The 21,907-nt window shown below is 36.3% G+C and overlaps 1 pseudogene; it reads right to left on the bottom strand.

Annotated features, from left to right (window-relative positions):
• Positions 1-19,634: 19,634 nt before the first annotated feature.
• LOC140603367 (heterogeneous nuclear ribonucleoprotein H-like) lies at positions 19,635-20,981 on the bottom strand (annotated as a pseudogene).
• Between the last annotated feature and the right edge of the window lie 926 nt (positions 20,982-21,907).

Below are 21,907 nucleotides of genomic sequence, written 5' to 3'. Positions count from 1 at the left end.
CCCGATAGACAACATACATTTTCTTATTTTCTTTTTCTGTTATTAAATAAATTTCAGTTCTCTTTCTTTGTTCTTACAGAAAAAAATTTTATTAAGCGTTTTGCTAATTTCGCTGACACTCAGTGGTAAATAACATTTATTTTAAGTGCTAATTTCTTTAACTAAATAAACTCATTTTTACAATTAAATATTCCCATTACCAAGCCAGAGATGCTTGGAGGTCATTTTAAAGAGAAGTTATTATATTTTCATGTCATTTTAAGTGTTATCAAAAGAATTTGATTACTTATAAACTGTTTTACTTGTAGCTAACAACTATTTATCTGTACTGTACTAGAGAATAGGGGATTAAATATGCTGTTAATCACTTGTGTTATCGACCAAATTGAGAAAATAAAGCAAAAAATATCAGAGAGAAAAACTGATTATGTGTGCTTGGAGTTAACTATAAATTAAGGTAGAAAGGAATAACCTTGAGAGAGACTGCTAATGGGCATAAAGTTTTTGAAGAGATGATGTTCAAAACGTTCAAAAATCGATTATGATGGTTGCACAACTCTGTTAATGTACCAAAAAATCATTGAATTCTATACTTTAAAAGAGCTAATTACATGGTATGTAAATTATATATCAATTACATGCAAACACATTCTATTCTACTTTAATATTCCTACTTCGGGAAATACAGTAAGACAACAACAATAAAAAACAAACAACACTTTGTCTTTGACATACTGCTTAATTTATTGATACTATACAATCTAGAGAAAAGGAAATACCGCTAGAGGAATGCCTAAGTGGCTTAGCGGTTGAGCATCTACCTTTGACTCAGGGCGTAATCCTGGAGTCCCAGGATCGAGTCCCACCTCAGACTCCCTGCATGGAGCCTGCTTCTCCCTCTACCTGTGTCTCTGCCTCTCTTTCTGTATCTCTCATGAATAAATAAATAATTTTTTGTATATTTTTATTGGAGTTCGATTTGCCAACATAGAGCATAACACCCAGTGCTCATCCCATCAAGTGGCCCCCTCAGTGGCCATCACCCAGTCACTTCAACCCCCTGTCCACCTCCCCTTCTACTACCCCTTGTTCGTTTCCCAGAGTTAGGAGTCTCTCATGTTCTCTCACCTTCTCTGATATTTCCCACTCATTTTCTCTCCTTTCCCTTTAACCCTTCCATTATTTTTTATATTTTTTATATTTTTTTATATTTTATATTCCCCAAATGAATGAGAACATATAATGTTTATCCTTCTCTGAATAACTTACTTCACTCAGCATAATACCCTCCACTTCTATCCACGGTGAAGCAAATGGTGGGTATTTGACGTTTCTAATGGCTGAGTAATATTCCATTGTATATATATAGACCACATCTTCTTTATCCATTCATCTTTTGATGGACACTAAGGCTCCTTCCAGAGTTTGGCTACTGTGGACATTGCTGCTATAAACAATGGGGTGCAGGTATCTCAGTTTTTCACTGCATCTGTATCTTTGGGGTAAATCCCCAGGAGTGTAATTGCTGGGTCCTAGGGCAATTCTATTTTTAACCCTTTGAGGAACCTCTACACAGTTTTCCAGAGTGGCTGCACCAGTTCACATTCCCACCAACAGTGCAAGAGGGTTCCCCCTTCTCCACATCTTCTCCAACATTTGTTGTTTCCTGTCGTGATAATTTTCCCCATTCTCACTGGTGTGAAGTGGTATCTCATTGTGGTTTTGATTTGTATTTCCCTGATGGCCAGTGATGCAGAGCATTTTCTCATGTGCTTTTTGGCCATGTGTATGTCTTCCTCTGTGAAATTTCTGTTCATGTCTTTTGCCCATTTCATCATTGGATTGTTTGTTTATTTGCTGTTGAGTTTAATAAGTTCTTTATAGATCTTGGAAACTAGCCCTTTATCTGATACATCATTTGCAAATATCTACTCCCATTTTGTAGGTTGTCTTTCAGTTTTGTTGACTGTTTCTTTTGCTGTACAGAAGCTTTTTATCTTGATGAAGTCCCAATAATTCATTTTTGCTTTTGTTTCCCTTGCCTTCATAGATGTATCTTGCAAGAAGTTGCTGTGGCCAAGTTCAAAAAAGGTATTGCCTGGGTTCTCCTCTAGCATTTTGATGGATTTTTGCCTCACATTTAGATCTTTCATCCATTTTGAGTTTATCTTTGTGGATGGTGTAAGAGAATGGTCTAGTTTCATTCTTCTGCACATGGCTGTCCAATTTTCCCAGCACCATTTATTGAAGAGACTGTCCTTTTTCCAGTGGATAGTCTTTCCTGCTTTGTCAAATATTAGTTGACCATTTCTGGGTTCTCTATTGTGTTCCATTGATCTATGTGTCTGCTATTGTGCCAGTACCACACTGTCTTGATGATCACAGCTTTGTAGTACAACTTGAAATCCAGCATCGTGATGCCCCCGGATCTGGTTTTCTTTTTCAGTATTCCCCGGGCTATTCAGGGTCTTTTCTGATTCCACACAAATCTGAAGATGATTTGTTCGAACTCTCTGAAGAAGTCCATGGTATTTTTTTAAAGATTTTATTTATGTATTCATGACACACACACACACACACGCACACACAGACACATTGTGTGTGTGTGTGCGTGTGTGTGAGAGAGAGAGAGAGAGGCAGAGACACAGGCAGAGGGAGAAGCAGGCTCCATGCAGGGAGTCTGATGTGGGGCTTGATCCCGGGACTCCAGGATCACGCTCCAGGCTGAAGGCGGAACTAAACCACTGAGCCACGGGGCTGCCCGAAGTCCATGGTATTTTGATAGGGATTGCATTAAATGTGTAAATTGCCCTGGAAAGCACTGGCATTTTCACAATATGTATTCTTCCAATCCATGAGCATGGAATATTTTTCCATCTCTTTGTGTCCTCCTCAATTTCTTTCAGAAGTGTTCTATAGTTTTTAGGGTATAGATCCTTTACCTCTTTGGTTAGGTTTATTCCTAGGTATCTTATGCTTTGGGGTGCAATTGTAAATGGGACTGACTCCTTAATTTCTCTTTCTTCAGTTTCATTGTTAGTGTATAGAAATGTCACAGATTTGGGCGCGTTGATTTTGTATCCTGCCACACTGCCGAATTGCTGTATGAGTTCTAGCTATCTTGGGGTGGAGACTTTCGGGTTTTCTAAGTACAGTATAATGCCTTCTGAAAAGAGGGAGAGTTTGAATTCTTCTTTGCCAATCTGAATGCCTTTTATTTCTTTTTGTTGTCTGATTGCTGAGGCTAGGACTTCTAGTACTATGTTGAACAGCAGTGGTGAGAGTGGACATCCCTGTCATGTTCCTGATCTTAGGGGAAAGGCTCCCAGCGCTTCCCCATTGAGAATGATATTTCCTGTCAGCTTTTCATATATGGCTTTCAATGCTGAGAAATGTTTCCTCTTTCCCTACACTCTGAAGAGTTGTTTTTCTTTAATTTATTTATTTTATTTTTAATTTATTATTTTTTTCTGAAGAGTTTTGATCAGGAATGGATGCTGTATTTTGTCCAATGTTTTCTCTGCATCTATTGAGAGGATCATATGGTTCTTGTTTTTTCTCTTGTTGATGTGATCTATCATATTGATTGCTTTACGAGTGTTGAACCAGCCTTTCATCCTGGAGATAAATCCCACTTGGTCATGGTGAATAATCTTCTTAATGTACTGTTGGGTCCTATTGGCTAGTATCTTGTTGAGAATTTTTGCATCCATGTTTATCAGGGATATTGGCCTATAATTCTCCTTTTTGGTGGGGGTCTTTGTGTGGTTTTGGAATTAAGGTGATGCTGGCCTCATAAAAGAAGGTTGGAAGTATTCTATCCCTTTCTAACTTTCAGAACAGCTTTAGTAGAATAGTTAATATTTTTTTTCTTTAAACATTTGATAGAATTCCCCTGGGAAGCAACCTGGCCCTGGACTTTTGTGTCTTGGGAGGTTTTTGATGACTGCTTCAATTTCCTCCCTAGTTATTGGCCTATTCAGGTTTTCTATTTCTTCCTGTTCTAGTTTTGGAAATTTGTGGTTTTCCAAAAATGTGTTTATTTCTTCTAGTTTGCTTAATTTATTGGCATAGAGCTGCTCATAATATGTTTTTCAAATGATCCGCAGGGGCCTGGATGCTCGGGGGGCGGGGGGGGGGGCGCTGCCCCGCACAGCTCGGGGCCCGGGGCAGGAGCGTCCCCGCTGTCCCGGGCCCTCCCCGCCCCGCCTGTCCCGGGGGAGCAGGGTCCCGGGCTGTGTCCCCCGCGCCCTGGGCAGCCCCCTCCGCCCGGAGCCCCCGCCCGCCCCCCGGCTCCGGCCCTTCCCCGAGCTCGGCCCGCTCTCCCCCGGGCGCCCTCCCGCTAGCGGCTCCGCTGCCTCCTGCGGTCCCGCCCGAGCTCCCTGCGAGCGCCCTCCCGGCGGGAAGACTCCGGGGATCGTCGCGGCCCCGTCCCCGTCCCCGTCCCCGCTTCTCCCGGGCCCTCCCGGCCTGAGCCCGGCTCCTTGTGGGGGCCCCTCCCCCACTGGATTCTTTTTTTATTTTTTCCCACCTTCCTACCTTGTTAGCAGCGAAAACCCTTCTCTCTGTAGCGTTCCAGCTGTTCTCTCTTTAAATCTCAGGTCAAATTTGTAGGTGTTCAGGATGATTTGAAAGTTTCTAGGTAAGTTGGTGGGGCCGGGTGACTTGGGGACCCTCCTCCTCCTCCATCTTGCCCCGCCCCCTATAAATAAAATCTTAAAAAAAAAAAAAAATACCACCAGAATGGCTAATAGTACCTTGTAAAAAATACAGCCTCATTAGAGGAATAGGAATATATTGAAGTATTTTTAAGTAAATGCATACCATAAGTCTTCAAATGATATATAAGGCCCAGATCATAATGATCTATATTGCTAAATAATCATTTTCTCATCAAAACACCATTGATTATTTTTATAATAAAAATATCTCAAGTGCCAGATAATTTGCCCAAAGACATACAGCTTATAAATAATAAAATATAGAATAAATGGAAAAGACATTATTTGAATGATTATCTGTGGCCATTAAAATGAATTTTTTTTCTGGATAAAAGAAGTAATGTGGTGAAATATAGATTAAAATAGAATTTCATAGCCTAAAGTGACAATATGAACCCTCCCCCATATATGCATAATTATAAGAAGATTTCAAATATGCAATTTGAAGGTACAATTCCCATTGCACCTATGGGGATATTTTCACAGGTATATCTCTATCAAATTGACTGTATTGTATTTAGAGGTGTACATTATTTTACTAAGGCCTATTTATAATATTTAATATATGTCTTAAATATATAATATTAAAACTATACTTATTTTATATATTTTCCTCCAAACATAAAATATATATCCAATGTTTTAACTGGACAATTTTCATTATAATATACAGTTATAAAAGGGATTATAAGAAAGGATCATGTATATTTTAATTCTACATGGAAAAAGTGTGTGTGGGATCAAGAAAAGTTGAATCTGGTTGAAAATATATCCATTCTAATTACTCTATTTCTGATGGGCCCCACTTATTCTTAAATAATAAGCTATGCTCACATATGCCTTTGTACATTGATCACACTTGTGTTTTCAGCAAGGAATGTTCTTCCACCCTCTATCCATCTGTCAAACTTCTACTTAGGACTGAATCAATATTCTTCAAAAAGCCAGAACTCAAGAGTGGATATGTGCTACTAGTCAATGCTGACTAATAACCTAGCAACTACTGCATGGTGGTGTGGTGAATACACAAAGTCACTGAAAGCAAGAATGCCTAAAAATTAGCAAAATTTTTAGTTGACAATAAGTCAACTAAAAGTCAAATAAGTTCGCTTATTTCTTTAGGATTTACACCTTGCTGGTGTGGTTCAGTCAGTTAATTATCTGCCTTCAGCTCAGGTTGTGGTCTCAGAGTTCCAGGATGCAGCCCCCAGGCATCCAGCTCCCCACTCAGGAGGGAGTATGCTTCTCCCTCTGGCCCTCACCCCTCTTGTGCTCTTTCACTCTATCGCTCTCAAATAGTCTTTAGAAAAAAAAAAGATTTATATCTTGCCTACTTCCAAGATTCATTATCATAGCTTTAGTTCATTTGTTTTATTTGTTAGTTCACTTATAAGAAAGAAATACATCTTTGTGTTGCAAAGAAATAATCTATCATTCTCTGGAAGAAGGTACCAAGTCATGAAAGATCATGCACAATGAATAACCAAATTAGGCAGTGATGACATCATCTTGAAATTGCATAAGTATAGGAATAATTTTAGAAAAGAATTCTTAGTTTATACAAATCTCTACCATTGCTCCTATAAATATTGTGCTTTGAAAATTATCTAGAATGGAATGTGTCCAAATCAACCATAATTAAATACAACAGAAATTCCCCATTAAATCTAAAGGTACACTAAATGAATGTGAATGTTTTTTTTAAAATATTAACTGTTTTAAATGATAAAGCTATTAATGATGGAAACACAATTCCACTCATTAGAATAATAAGTTTGTATAATATTAAAATCTTTTTTCTTATCAAATATGTCATCAATTAAATAAAATTTGTCAACCTTTATGTGGACATAATATAGAATTGGGGGAAATTTTGGTATAAAAATTTAGAAAAGTCAGAATTGCAACTAAACGTTTAGTCAGTTGTTAGAAGAAAAAATTACAACTAATTAATGATAATATAGTCTCTTTAATTTGGTTATCTTATCACTGTAAAACATATTGTGAAATTGAAACACATTATAAGTTGGATTATTTTCCTACACAACCACCCATTCTTCTTTATATATTAATCACTGAAGTTTTAACAATTTACTTTTAGATCTAAATAGTAATGTGGGAGAGATATTTTATTTTTATCTTATTTTTGATATATTTAGCCTCTTATGAAGAAGAATTTGAGAATACATTTTTGTTTTTAGACACAACCTGATTTATCCTTTAAAAAGAAATTAAAAAAAAAAAAAGGGCAGCCCGGGTGGCTCAGCAGTTTAGCGCCACCTTCAGCCCAGGGTGTGATCCTGGAGACCCAGGATGAGTCCCATGTCCGGTTCTCTGCATGGAGCCTGTTTCTCCCTCTGCCTGTGTCTCTGCCTCTCTCTCTCCCTATGTCTCTCATGAATAAATAAAATCTTAAAAAAATAAGAAAAAGAAACAATTTCTAATTGCGGAAGAAACAAAATACATGTTTTAAAAGTCAAGAATCCTGTTATCCTCTGTCCCACAAATTTTAATTAGCATGCAGATACTATGGATCACAAATATGTATCACATATAGCTTGACTTTTAATTATTGCTTTGAAAATAATTTATTTTTAAAAATAAAAGCAATTTCAATTTTTAGGCTCCTAAAGCACAAAAAACACTAGGTGAGTGAAAGAAAAATTTCTCACTAGGTTGATGATTCATATATCTCTCATCACAAAATAAAGCATTTCTTTTTAGATGCAGTAGATGTTTTCTCATGATTAAGGTTAATAACAAATCTCATTGATATTCAAAATCCCACTGAGACAATTTCAGAGCAAAATACCTGTAGAAAAGAGCTACCAATATTTAATAGAGTACCACAACGGAAAATTGAAAACTTCTGTGTGCTGGTGTTGCAGGAATCCTGATTTGCATTAGCAGACACAAGGGCTTCAGCCTTTTACCTCATGTTAACATACATGACTTCAGAGATAAGAAAATGGGAGGGAAAGAAGCCGGAGCAAATAAGGAGATATACAATGAGAAAAGCAGCTAGGTATTGCTTTATTTTCTATTAAAAAACTATTTGGTCTCCAGGAAAATATCTTAGGAAATTATCTGATGATTCGTCTCTAATGGAAAGGAACCGTAGTATAGCTATTGTTAAGAGCAATTGACATCCATTTTCAAGGCAAATTGAAAGACCTGGTTTTGTGTTGACAAAAAGCTATGGAACCTACAAGTGCTATGTGCTGGTATATAATAAAGGGTTTTGACATAGAAGTTTACTCAGGCTTAAATTTTCTTACTCCTACAGGAGGTTTAAAATGAAAACCAAATTGTAGTTAAGAAGTTAAATGTAAAGACAAGCTAAACTACAATTTACTTAGTCCCCCAAAGATTGTTCTGAATCTACAGTCGTAAAAGCCTACTTTCTTTACTCTCAGAAAAATAAATGTTGTCCATTAAATTGTATTTTCCATTTCCATATACATGGTGACTATAACTACGGCAAGGGGGATATGGTTCTCATAGTGCTATAAAACATAACGAATTAAAATTTGTGGAGGAATTGAGAGTCACACTACACATGGACTCCAAAGTCAACACTATCTTCTATCTTTCATTTGGGGGGGATGCCATCTGCCATTTTGTGAGGGCAGTGAAAGCCTTACAGAGAGGCCCACATGGGGAACAGTTGAGGCATCTTGCCAATGGTCATGTGCATGAACACCAAAGAGGTGGATTCTCCAGTGCCAGTCAAACCGTCAGGTGACTATAGCCATAGCTGATATTTGACAGCAAACTGAAAGGAAGGAGCCAAAGCTGCCCAGCTAAGCCATTTCTAAATTCCTGATTCACACAAACTGTAAAATATTAAAATCTTATATCTACAAGCTTCTAAGTTTCAAACTGTTCTTCAATATAGCAACAGTTAACATAAAACTTTTTATGTTTATCTATTTTCAAAACTTTTTGAAAATACAATAACTGCATGAAGGAAAATAAAGAGTGCTAAACAGGACTTCCTAGCATTCTTACAGAAAGTATTGCCAAGCAAATGAGACTTGAGTTGAAATCTGAAGGATAAGAATGAGTAGGCACTGAGAATAATGAAGAAGCTAATAATGAAAATTTTTGTTATAAAACAAAAATAACATTGAAAATGCAATGATTTACTGTGAAAGGAAAAACTAAAGAACAACAGCCTCTTCCAGAACCATCACATGAACTTGCTATTGAAGGAATATGAACATTAACTAGGCAATTGAATAACTTAGGTTATTTACAGGATATTTGTAAAACATAAAACGTCATTTTTTTATGATCAGATATCTGGTGCCTTAGAAGTGTTGCATCAAAGACAAAATTGAAAGCCAATTTGCTATTGAGTCTTTTGAAATCAATGTTTTGTTATTTATTTATTTATTTTTAAAGATATTATTTATTTATTCATAGAAACACAGAGAGAGAGAAAGAGAGGCAGAGACACAGGCAGAGGGAGAAGCAGGCTCCATGCAAGGAGCCCAACATGGGACTTGATCCCAGTTCTCCAGGATCACCCCCCGGGGCTGCAGGCGGCGCCAAACCAATGTGCCACCGGGGCTGCCCTGAAATCAATGTTTTAAATACTAAGAGGAAACTATTGTTAGAGGTAGTTGTGCTAAAAAAAAAAAAAAAAAGAAACTATAAATAAATAAATAAACAAACAAACAAACAAACAAATAAATAAATAAAAAGGGATCCCTGGGTGGCGCAGCGGTTTGGCGCCTGCCTTTGGCCCAGGGCGCGATCCTGGAGACCCGGGATCGAATCCCACGTCGGGCTCCCGGTGCATGGATCCTGCTTCTCCTTCTGCCTATGTCTCTGTCTCTGTCTCTCTCTCTCTCTCTGTGACTATCATAAATAAAAAAAAAAAAAAAAAAAAAGAAACTTAAAAAAAAAAAGAGGTAGTTGTGCTTAGGTTAGAAAGTCAAAAGTGTCAAATTATATAGCTTTACAGTTCAAGATGCGACTAAGATGTAAATTCATTAAAAAGATTCATAGCAGTCCAGAAATAGAAAATGGATTACTTCAAGGTAAAAAGTAAATGGATATCATTCAAAAATAAACATGAATTATAAAGAGAAAAACAAAACGAAGATAATGTCCAAAGCTACAAAGTTAAAGGTTAATCTTAGCTCTTCAGGAATGAGGGCCAAATTTTTTTTTGTAGTATTATTTATATATTCACACACATATTAAACTGTGCATGATCATGTTCTAAATAGGGATTCATTCCTTATTATAGACCTTTTCTTCATAATTTTTCAAGGTAGGTAATTCCTGTAGATTTTACTGTATCTCGATACCCAAAGTGACAAACTTGATTAAAATAAATATTCTGATATTCATGTAAGTAAGCCCATTTAAGGAAGATTCTTTACAGAATTGAATACTGAATATTTTACTGGCCAAATAGCCTTACAAAATTAAAAGAATCAATAAAGCAGTGCATATGTATTCAAATTAGTTTTATTACTAAATATGTCCTTTCCCTGTCTAAATAATTTCAAGAAACTTATTTTTATGATTTTTCTCTTCTTTATAGGAGAAATGTGAAACAAGATTATGACTTTTTGCCACTGATTTCCCTTTATTCTAAACTAAAGAAAAATAAATGTGTACTAGATTTTACATGCAGAATGTTTATGTGTCAGCGTGGGTGTGTTTATCTGATGATGTGTTCATATTTTACCCAGGGACTGTTCTTTACACTCTTCATAATTCTATTCATTTTCCAAAAGAAGTTTTATTCATTTGAAACAATTTTTGCACATCCATTATGTGCCAATCGTCAAGGATAAAATGGTAAATTAAAAACCATGAAGTTGCTGCTTTTATAAAGCATACTGTCTAATCAAGAAGTTTGAGGAAAAGATATACAAAAACATAAATAAAACAAGAAAATACAATAACTGCCATGAAAGAAGATAAAGAATGCTAAAAAGGACTTCCTAGCATTCTTACAGAAAGTATCTCCAAGCAAATGATACTTGAGCTGAAATCTGAAGGAGAAGAATGATCAGGCACTGAGAATAATGAAGAAGCTAAGAGAATTCCATCTATGAATACTGCTTAGAGAAAAAGATAGTGTGCGGGGCCCCTGGGTGGCTCAGTTAAGTGTCTGCCTTCTCAGGTCACTATCCCAGGGTCCTGGGATCAAGCCCTACATTGGGCTTTCTGCTCAGTGGGGTAACTACTTCTCCCTTTCCCTCTCCCTCTACGCTCTCAAATAAATAAATACAATCTTTAAAAAAAAAAAAAACGGAAGGAAGGAAGGAAGGAAGGAAGGAAGGAAGGAAGGAAGGAAAGAAGGAAGGAAAAGAAAGAAGGAAAAAAGAAAGAAGAAGGAAAGAAGGAAAGAAAGAAAAAAAAGAAGAAAGAAAGAAAGAAAGAAAGAGAGAGAGAGAAAGAAAGAAGGAAAGAAAGAAGAAAGAAAGAAAGAAAGAAAGAAAGAAAGAAAGAAAGAAAGAAAGAAAGAAGAAAGAAAGAAAGAAAGAAAGAAAGAAAGAAAGAAAGAAGAAAGAAAGAAGAAAGAAAGAAAGAGAAAAGAAAGAAAGAAAGAAAGAAAGAGAAAAGAAAGAAAAGAAAAGAAAAGAAAGAAAAGAAAAGAAAAAAAAGAAAAGAAAGAAAAGAAAAGAAAAGAAAAGAAAAGAAAAGAAAAGAAAAGAAAAGAAGAAAGAGAAAAGAGAGCGTGAGACAGCAGTTGGAAGACCAGAATGGCTAGATCATACTGATCAGGGGCATGTTAACTAGAAATGAGGCCAGAGAAGGTGACATGGGTGAGATGGTAAGTAGTGAAGATCTCATTTTATGTCATGGGACTTACTGAAGCATTTGGTATAGGTGTAACATACACATGTAATTTATGTTCTATGTTAACAAAGTTAACTGGTTAAAAAAGTGATAGAGAATGCAGATAGGAAACGATAGAAAATTGGATGTATCCAACTGAAAGATAATGGTTGCTTAGATGATCATAGTTATAGTGGTGATGGGTAGAAGCCAATTAATTCAAGATATATTATTAAATAATATCGGCAAGTATTAATGATTTAATGAACCAAGGAAAGAAATAAATAAGGCTAACTCTCTTAGATTTCTGAATAGAGCTTCTGGGTGTGTTGGTTTCAATATTTAATTATTGAATGGGAATTGGTAGAAAAACAAAGATGAGCCTTGAAATTTAAAATATTGTCACTCCAACTCTAAAGTTTTGCATACAACTAAGTTCTCAGTCTCATATTCATATTAAAACACTTCCCTGTTGATTTTATTTATGTCTGTCTTTTGATTTCTGGCCAATTTCTCTAAATTAGTCACATAGCCTGAAATCTGTATATTCTGTAGTTGAGAACCTTAGAAAAATTCTTTCTCACTCATTCAGTATCAATATAAATTCAGTACAACTGTCATAAAACTCTCTGGCTTCTTGTAACCCAAATTCAAAATTACATATAGGACTATCATATATTAACATTACAGGTTTTGAAAGCTTTAAGAGAAAAGAAAAAAAGGAGAGAAAAAGAGGTAAAACTCAGAGTTTGTGTTGTCTTTTTTCTTGTGCTCATAAATAAAATGCCCCATTCATAGTTAAGTACAATCTGATGAAGAGCTTATCCATGATCATTTACAATATGAGACTACTGTTCTAGAACCTCCATCTGGTAAGTCAGCCATCACTTGACAGTTGGAGCATTTTATAACAGTCGATGTGAAACAAGGTGATAAGAAGCCACTCTACTTCTTAATAGCCATTCTTATTCCAGTCCATTTTCCTGCTTAATGTGCTTTTTTGGCACCCAGAGAGTCCCAGGTGTTACTAATGAATTTGTGTGAAACTCTCACCTTTCTGCACGCTTGAATATGACCATGAATGTAGCACAAATCATCAGTTGCCCAATATGTTCAGTGAGATGCAAAATATGTAGAAAAACAGTTGGCAGTATATGTAGTGTTCCTAATAAAATTTGGCTAACCCTTGTTAGCCATATGTACTGCATTTAAATCGTCTACTTTTGCAAATACTCTGGCTCACTGTAGTCTCTATTAGGAATTGTTTACATTGGTTATATGCTCCATTTGCAGTACTAGTTACAGAGGTAATTAGTGAATTGAGTGGGAGGATATACATTTTAGAAAAATATTTTATTATCAAAATATTAGTTATATAATTATAGTTAAAATAATAAAAAATAAAATTTGTTGTTAAATTAACTTTAGTAACTGATAATATCTATATATTCCATGAGCCAAGCACATCTTGTTTTGGGGGGGGTTGTTTTTTTGGTGTTTTTTTTTTTTTTTACTACATTTTATTGGTCTAGGTTATTTACTACTAGCATGTAATCTCATATTTTGAATTTGATCCTCCTCAATCTATTCTGGTTTCCAGTTGCCTTGAATTGGCTTCTGTTCTTCTCCCCAATGTTTGCTTTACTGGAAGAGTCTTCCCAGGCCATCCTTCTTTAACTGGTTAAATTGTGCTTCTTCTTAAGACTATAACTTAGTTACCGTTTTCTCAGAAAAATCTTTCTTGACAAATCCTTGAATTACAGCATGAAGATCTACCTTTCCTAGTGCCTTTTGTAATTGAAAGTTTGTATTTCTTTCTATGAATAAGTAATTTTTGATTAAGATCTCTTTTCTTTGCTAGACTGTAAGCTTCCTGAGGATGGAGTCTGTATCTTTGTTGCCTGATATAAATTAAATTAAGTCATCAAAACACTTTATGAAGGAAGGAAGCAAAGAAACAAGAGATGAAATCCTTTAAATTTTAAGTGGTTTGAGCTGGACACTGTGCATTTATTATGTCAGTAAGACATCCTAATCTCTTTGGGTGGCCCAGTCAGGTCAGCATCAGACTCTTGGTTTCAGCTCAGGTAGTGACCTCATGGGTCTTAAGATTGAGTCCTACCTGCCTTGGGCTCCCCCACTCAGTGGAGAGTCTGCTTGAAGATTCTCTCCTCCCATTTGCATGTGCACACACACATGTGCTTGCTCGCTCTCTCTTCCTCTCTAAAACAAATAATTCTTTAAAAAAAAAAATATCGTAATTTCTTTAGGTGAGAGCTATCATTATTTCTGTTTTTCAGAGTAGATTAGAAAATTAATTTTTACAGATAGTTGAAACAGAACATTGAACTGGAACAATCTAACTCATTTGCCCATGCCTTTGGTCGCTATTCTATCCAAACTCATAAAAAATAAAAAGAACTGCAGGAGCTCTCATTTCAATCACCTTATATCCCTCTCATAAATATTCCAAACAAACGAACAAACAAACAAACAAACAAAATCACTGGTCTTTTTTTTAGATGGAGACTATATATATTTACATCTAATCATTTCACCGTGTGCTTTCAAAAAGATGATGTTGATCAAAAAATATTGTAAATTCAGTGTATTAGGATAGATCTAAAGTACTAATGGTAGAAGAACTAGAGATGGAATTGAGCCTTGATTCTGTCATTTACTAGTTATTTAAGCAGTTACTACTTTGAATATCAGTTCCCTATACAAAATGAGGATGATGATAATAATTAAAATGAAAATATATAAAATTTCTTTAGCTCTATTATGAGCCAGGCACTGTGGTAACACAGAATTGTGACATGTATGATAGATTATATCAACCACTGGGCTTTAACTCTAAAGTACTATGTATTTTATGTATTACCTAAAAACAATATTTTTTCATATTAATGTATACTATTTAACAAACTTATTCAGATGAGTTTGCAGAATTCTATTAAGTTCTCTATTTAAGTCTGAAGAGTTTCAGGTTTGTAAGTAACAGGTGTCTCCCATTCCATAGGGAGATACACCTAGGAATATAACAGGCCACTCTACACTCCACTACTTACTACTGGTTTACTAACTCATTTCCTCAGGGGAGGAAGCACCCTGTTTTTTCCTTAAGTGAGGAAGCACCCTATTTTTCCCCTTTCTTCTTACCTGCTGCCTATTCCGAAATTGTATTCAGAACTACCCTCTTTGCCTCAATAGTTTAAGAAGGATCCCCATTCTCTTTTCCCATTTGGAGAGACCTACAATATTCTCTGCTGGTGACTAGTTGAACACAGGTGTCTCATTCAGGGATAAAGATGAATAAGCCATAGCCTGAGAAATGTGTCTCAGGGTCAGCTTCATTACTAACAAAGGTAATAGATCTGTATCTGTTTGACACTTGAATTTATCTTTTAATTGGTTTTAAATTCAGATAATGAAGATAGTAGGTATTTATTAGCCCCACAAATACCCCAATAACATTGATTTTATACTTAACTCTTCAGCATTTGACATTTAAAAGACTGAATGAAACTATCAAAATAAAAAATAATAATATTCTAAAAGTATTCACTTTAATGTATAGTGATTCAGTCTAAATATGGATATGCTTATTTTAAGAGAATCAAGTTTCCCCTTGATTATGAGATAAACCAATTTGAAAGTACTTTGTAAACCATTAAATTCTATAATTGGTAAGCTGCTATTAATATTTTAGAACTTAATTAATTAATATAAAAATTATAGGAAAAATATCTTTCTGTTTAGTGTGTTGGCCCTGACAGAAGTGGACTAACTCATGGACAGGGAGCACTATACTTTCCCAAAGATACCATAAGATAAGCATGTCATTGTTTTTAGGATTGCCTGAAATGACTGGATGTAAATAGCTTTGAAATAATGGATGTATCTAGAATTTAACATGGGTTCTTGCTTCTTAAAATATGTACAAAGTATGTACTGGGAGTTTCTTATAAATGTAGACTCTTAGAGCCTTACTCCAAACCTACTGAATCAGAATATGCATTTTTTTTTCAAAATTCCCATGTGATTATATTTTCAGAAGTATTTGAGAAGCCTTGATAAAGGTCATACATGGTGAAATAAAATCCCAGAAGTAAAGCAACACTACCTCTGGGCCATAAAGTATATATTTGGTAAAATATTTGTGCACCCCTAGCTGATCACCTTACTAATCTCCCAACAGTGAATAAATTAAAATGTGCTCACTTTCTCTTATTCTACTCCCTGTATAGTATATGAGAAGCATCACAGTGTCATGAGGCTGTCTTTCAGAGTTCCCAGAAATCTCTAAACCATGGGCTCATATTCAAGATAGATTTTTTCATTCTATTCTCTGCCTCCATGATTGACTTCAAACATTATCAGCCTCTGAAATTAAGGAGAGCCAATTGCTCTTTATCAGGCCTTATGTCATGGCAAATAATATTCCACTGAATACACACACATTTCAGCCTGAAATACTATAAATAATATAGATAATATATGTTGGTTTGCTGATTATAGTCCTCAATTATTCCTTTTGTTTTTGTGTAATTAGTAATGGTGCCCCATTTCCTTTTAAAGTTTCCTGGTTTGAGGGATAAATTCTATAGTCACTCTATAAACCAAACAAGAATACCTGAATGATTGCCTAAAGATTGTCATCAGATAACTTACTATCCTCAGGCTTAATTTTACAATACAAATAGAATTCTAGGGCAAGTTCTACTCCTGACATGTTTGAAATAGAAGGATTTTTTTGTGGAAACTTCATACTGTTTCTATAGCAGCTGGACATTTTATTTTATTTTATTTTATTTTATTTTATTTTATTACATTCCACTAACAGTGGACAAGTGTCAAATTTTTCCACATCATCACTAATTGTCTTTTTGGAAGGAATTGGGTAGATAATACCCATTGTAAAATGTAAAGTGACGTCCCTTTTTTGATTTGCATGTCTCTGAAGTTGAGTGCCTTTACATATACCTGTTTGCCATTTGTACATCTTCCCTGAAGAAATGTCCATTCAAGTCCTTTTTTTCATTTGTTAATTGGGTTATTTATTTTTGTGTTGTTACATTGTAGGTGTTCTTTATATATTTTTGAAATTAACCCCTTATGAGATATATGGTTGGAGATATTTTCTACCATTCTGTATGTTGTCTTTTCACTCTGTTTCTTTTGCTGTGCAGAAGCTTTATAGTTTGATATGCTCCCACTTGCCTATTTTGTTTCTGTTGCCTGTGCTCTTGGTGTCAGATCCATGAGATCATTACCAAGACCAATGTCACAAAGCTTTTTCTCTAGGAGTTTTATAGTTTCCAGGCCTACATCAGTCTTTCATCCATTTTTTAGTTGATTTTTGTATATGGTGTAAAATAGGAGTCGAATTTCATCTTTTGGCATATTGCTGTCCTTTTTTATATATATGAATAATGACTCAAAAGCTTTGAAAAAACAGAAAAAGTTGCTAAAATAGAGATTTATGACTAAAATGCTTCAGAATGGTTTTCTTTCTCTATTCCGTGCTCTTTCTTCCAAATACCACTATAAATAATCTAAATTTATTTATTTAACTGATATGTAGAAGTTGTGATAACTTCATGATGAAAGGTTTTATATTTGGCATCCTAGAAAGTATTAAAGCACCACTATGTGACAGACATTGTGCTGTATCTTGTTTAGGACATGGAATCATTCCATGACACCTGACATTTCTCTATGTTCTCTACCTAGAGAGAACTAGACTAGAACATGAGGCTCTATGTCCATGGTTATTTTCATATTACTTACTGTAGATTTCTGGATATTTTTTTATGCTATCACCAGTAGTCCTTGAAATTAAGGGAAAAGCTTTGTGACTTTGGTTTTTCAGATATGGAACACAACCAAAAGACATAAGCTTTATGATTCCTTAAGGAGTCTGTTTTCTTTTCTTTTCTTTTTTTTTTTTCAGTTTTTAAAAAGATTTATTTGAAAAGTTTCACTTAGCAGAATACACCTAAAAGGAAATCACAATACAAGGAAAAGTTTAAATCAAGGCCTTAGAATTTCATACAAACACCAAGACCAAAATCCTAATGTATGGTGTTGCGTCTCAAAGTTGCCCGTTAACTTAAAAAAAAAAAAAGCTTATGCTTACGTGCCTTAGAGATTATTAAATGAAACTAGAATTAACAAACATGCCAAATGTGTTCACTTTTAATTGTAGACACAGCTCCTATATTGCGTTTTAGAAAAAAGCATGTCTTTCAACATGCAACCCAACAGTGTTCAATGTAATGTGGTAGAAGAGCAACCTTTAACATAATTCAACTGCTTTAACCTAAATACACTTGCTGCTTATTAAGTATATCCTACAACAGAAGTAGAGTAAAGCTGAAATTTGTTTAACAGTTCTAGTTTACTCAGGTGTTACATCCTAGATGAATGTTTATTTTTTTAATTTATTTTTTTATTGGTGTTCAATTTACCAACATACAGAATAACCCCCAGTGCCCGTCACCCATTCACTCCCACCCCCTGCCCTCCTCCCCTTACACCACCCCTAGTTCGTTTCCCAGAGTTAGGAGTCTTTATGTTCTGTCTCCCTTTCTGATATTTCCCACACATTTCTTCTCCCTTCCCTTATATTCCCTTTCACTATTATTTATATTCCCCAAATGAATGAGAACATATAATGTTTGTCCTTCTCCGATTGACTTACTTCACTCAGCATAATACCCTCCAGTTCCATCCACGTTGAAGCAAATGGTGGGTATTTGTCATTTCTAATGGCTGAGGAATATTCCATTGTATGCATAAACCACATCGTCTTTATCCACTCATCTTTTGATGGACACCGAGGCTCCTTCCACAGTTTGGCTACTGTGGACATTGCTGCTAGAAACATCGGGGTGCAGGTGTCCCAGCGTTTCATTGCATCTGACTCTTTGGGGTAAATCCCCAACAGTGCAATTGCCGGGTCATAGGGCAAGTCTATTTTTAACTCTTTGAGGAACCTCCACACAGTTTTCCAGAGTGGCTGCACCAGTTCACATTCCCACCAACAGTGTAAGAGGGTTCCCTTTTCTCTGCATCCTCTCCAACATTTGTGGTTTCCTGCCTTGTTAATTTTCCCCATTCTCACTGGTGTGAGGTGGGATCTCATGGTGGTTTTGATTTGCATTTCCCTGATGGCCAGTGATGCAGAGCATTTTCTCATGTGTATGTTGGCCATGTCTATGTCTTCCTCTGTGAGATTTCTCTTCATGTCTTTTGCCCATTTCTTGATTGGATTGTTTGTTTCTTTGGTGTTGAGCTTAATAAGTTCTTTATAGATCTTGGAAAGTAGCCCTTTATCTGATACGTCATTTGCAAATATCTTCTCCCATTCTGTAGGTTGTCTTTTAGTTTTGTTGACTGTATCCTTTGCTGTGCAAAAGCTTCTTATCTTGATGAAGTCCCAATAGTTCATTTTTGCTTTTGTTTCTTTTGCCTTTGCGGATGTATCTTGCAAGAAGTTACTGTGGCCAAGTTCAAAAAGGGTGTTGCCTGTGTTCTCCTCTAGGATTTTGATGGAATCTTGTCTCACATTTCATCCATTTTGAGTTTATCTTTGCGAATGGTGCAAGAGAGTGGTCTACTTTCATTCTTCTGCATGTGGATGTCCAATTTTCCCAGCACCATCTATTGAAGAGACTGTCTTTCTTCCAATGGATAGTCTTTCCTCCTTTATCGAATATTAGTTGACCATAAAGTTAAGGGTCCACTTCTGGATTCTCTATTCTGTTCCATTGATCTATGTGTCTGTTTTTGTCCCAGTACCACACTGTCTCGATGACCACAGCTTTGTAGTACAACCTGAAATCTGGCATTGTGATGCCCCCAGATATGGTTTTCTTTTTTAAAATTGCCCTGGCTATTCGGGGTCTTTTCTGATTCCACACAAATCTTAAAATAATTTGTTCTAACTCTCTGGAGAAAGTCCATGGTATTTTGATAAGGATTGCTAGATGAATGTTTATGTTCAAAAATACTGAACCTTAAGTCTTTAAAACAATCCTGATTTCCACTTAGAGTAAGCATCAATCACTAGCTTGTATTGCAAAACTGTTAAACTTTTTTCTCTAAAAAACGTTCACCAAGAGTCAGTGATCTGGATTAGTTACATTCCCCATCCACCACTAATACTGGACATGCTAGACATCCCTCCCATTCCGTTCACTCCCATAGATGCACAGCTTCCACTACTGTAGTAGCTGCTGCTCACTGCTCCTTGGCTGCCTATGCAGTGTTTGATTGAAAATCACTGGAGTTTTCCTTTAAAACTTGGTCATATCCACTCATGCTGCTCTGGCCGCCATAGCCACCTCCATAACCACCACTCAGCTGCTGACTGGCTGGGCTGCCATAACTGGACTTGTTTGACAAGCCCATGCCTCCCATCATTTGGCTACCATAAGCACCACCACTTGCTCCTGCTGTAGAATTCAAGAAGAGTTATACATATCTGTGTTGCATATTTGCTTTGTCTTTTGACATAGCTGCCACAGCATCTTCATGAGTTGCAAACTTGACATCTACTTCACCAGTTACCCTGCCATCAGGACCAATTTCAATAAGTGGTGAAAAAAATTATAAAAATCATTCTCAATAGCTCTCTAAGGTAATCCCCGCATATGTACACAATATCCTATTGTGCTCTGCAAAGTAGAGCCACCATCACCATATCTGTGATCAGACATTCCTGAAAAACAGTAATTGAGGTCTCTTCCAAATCTAACAGACCCAAATCCATAGCCCTCATTATAGACATTATAATCATCACAGCCTCCATAACCTCAACCATAAGCACCACGCCTCATCTGTTCAAAGCCAGCTCCCCTGCCAATGCTGTTATATACTCTCTGCCAGCTTCAGGTCTGTCATAGGGACCTGGCCGCTGCATGGCCATAAGCTTTTGTGGTGGATCATAGTGAGTTCTAACTTCAGCTCTACTGATCTTAAAGATTTCAATAGAATATGCCCTATTCTTTCCTTGAGTTTCTTTAGAGCCTTTTCAGCTATTTCCTGTGAAGCAAACTGCACAAAGGCCTCCCCCGTACTCCTCCCCTGGAAGTCCACCAGCAATGTTATCCAATTTGGCACAATTTCCAACCCTGAGAAGAACTGAACAATTTCTTCCTTGCTACATCCAAAAGGGAGTCCTCTAAGCCGTACAAAGCAAAGCCATCATTGGCCATGTCAGGACTATTTGGACCAGTATGCTTCAACACCCAATCCATTTCAACGTTGTTTGACTTGAATACTTCAACATATCTGTGTCCCATAGTTTCTCTGTCTTTTCTCATGGCCAATTTGACTTCATCTTCTGATTCAAGTTCAACAAAAGCCTCTCCACTCCGTCTGCCTTCTCTGGTGTAGATGAAACGAATACCTTGAGCCCCATTTTGAATTTTGCAGTCATAAAACAAAACTAAACAAAACAAAAACGCTGCACCTCATCCACCAAACAAGACCAGGGCAAGCTTCGGACCTTCACCACGAACCCCTCTCGGTCTTCAGTGCTAGGTCTTACTGGGTCCCGGCGCCGACACAGGCTGAACACACGATTTCTGAGTGACTGAGAAGAAATCAGGACTCTGTTTTCTTATAGAAATCTGTTGCAGGTTCCCAGAAACAGACTGAGATGGAGAGTAGAGCACAGGAAGCTTGTTAGGTGTGACCTTCAGATTTTCACCTGATTACAGGAAAGAAACAAGATTGGGAAGGGCAGAAAGCTGAAACAGAAAGCTATCTTAGAAGACCTCACTGGAAGCTCTATAGCTGGGTTAGCCCATCAGAATGATCTCAGATTTATGCAAGATTTTAGGCCCATGCATATTCCTTATCAGCCATCTAAACTCTCTGAACCTATGGTTTCTGACTTAAATTGTTGGGAGGGAGAAAAGAAGGACTGACAGGCCAACCAGAATGAAAGAACTTCTTCGTGTTCCCTTCCAATGAGACATTTGTATGAACTAAGATAAGGCTGGATAGGAATGGTTTTACACAGCTCAATATGTATTTCTATTTCTAAATAAGAAGGAGTTCACACATGTAATGAAGTATGCCTACAAGTATTTTGGAAATTAATATTCATAATAGAGTGTTCTACTTGAAAGAGGCCCCAACATGAGACAGTTATGCCCCTACGAACTAACACTGTTCTCAAGTGGTTTCTAGTGATTAAAAAAATGTTAAAATTGGGCAATGAATCCCAGAGTATGCTTGACTTTCTAAAAATATTGACTATTTTCTTTTAAGTAGCTTAGATAGTAAAATCTCTAATTTTCATGATTTTTAGTTCTACATCAAATCATAATTTTGGGAGAAATATCACAACTTGAGTAAATTGC

This window comes from Canis lupus, chromosome 14, assembly GCF_048164855.1.
Source record: "Canis lupus baileyi chromosome 14, mCanLup2.hap1, whole genome shotgun sequence".
Lineage (NCBI taxonomy): Eukaryota > Metazoa > Chordata > Mammalia > Carnivora > Canidae > Canis > Canis lupus.
Note: the sequence above shows the minus strand (reverse complement) of the source record. Positions and strands in the feature narration are given on the sequence as shown.